Source organism: Otolemur garnettii, unplaced genomic scaffold (assembly GCF_000181295.1).
Source record: "Otolemur garnettii isolate 467f Iridium unplaced genomic scaffold, OtoGar3 scaffold00047, whole genome shotgun sequence".
NCBI classification, from domain to species: domain Eukaryota; kingdom Metazoa; phylum Chordata; class Mammalia; order Primates; family Galagidae; genus Otolemur; species Otolemur garnettii.
In genome coordinates this window covers 9,766,435-9,767,605 of record NW_003852442.1, presented here as the reverse complement: position 1 = coordinate 9,767,605, position 1,171 = coordinate 9,766,435, and positions in this window count along the sequence as shown.

The following is a 1,171-nucleotide window of genomic DNA, read 5'->3' as shown; positions in this document are numbered from 1 at the left end:
CCCAAACCCACCTGCTCTTTTCTGTCCTGGACACCTGATCTCATGGTGGCCCCAAGGAGTCCTAGCTGCACCCCAAGGGCCTGGGGTCCAGTTCTCCACCTCTAAGACCCACACCTACAGAGCACAGGCACTGGCCTGCCCTGGGACCCTGAACGGTAATCTGATTTCCATCTTGTCAGCATGAGTCATTGGGCAGTGGGACGTCCCCACGATGGGAGCTGTACCTCAGAAGTTTCTGGATGGAAAGGGAATTACACACAGCAGAACACTTTGCAGATCACTGGGTGATGAAGGAAAGGCCCAGAGGCCAGTCTAGGGACAGACAGGTGCCCCAACCCTTGCTTTGGCTGAAAGAGTCCCTTTTCACCCATACCTGTAAACCAGGATCACCTGTGCCCAGTCTTTGGGAAGCCTGAGTTTATCCTCATAAGCTCTAGAGTGGCTCCTACAGGCTCCTGGGGTAGGAGGGAAGGAGTTTGAATCCCTTTTCACCCATACCTGTAAACCAGGATCACCTGTGCCCAGTCTTTGGGAAGCCTGAGTTTATTCTCATAAGCTCTAGAGTGGCTCCTACAGACTCCTGGGGTAGGAGGGAAGGAGTTTGTTCTTGCTTTGCCCCCAGCATGGAGCTACCCCTCCAGATGGGCTTCCCTGCCTGGAGCTCCCAGAAAGACAGGCTGAACTTGCCCTCACTCCCATGCATGTGCATTTGTACCCACGGACGAGGGCCGACACAGGCTCAGGAAGGAATTGTTCACAGGTGAGGAGACCACCCTCCATCACAAAAGCCAGGCCTCAGTCATCCCATCCCTTGCCATTGGAAAAGGAGCTTGAGAACTTAAGCCGGAGGGTCTGTGTCTCCGGCGAAATGTCCCAAGGTGGGCAGTCCCATGACACTGATCTGCCCCCAGCTCCATACTAAGTATCCGTCTGGGGATGCACCGACCCCATCTCACTCCCCCAATGACCCCCAGACCAAAGGGCAGGAGATGGACTCGAGGCCCTATCCTGGACGTTGAGACCCCAGCAGCCATCCTGCCCCCGCGTGCGCAGGATAGGCCCCGCCCGAGCGCCACCCTAACCCGTGGGGGCGCCCGGGCCCGCGGGCCCCGGTCGCCCGACCAGTCTGCCAGCGCCCGGGCTCGGATTTCAAAGCCTGGTCCAGGCCGCG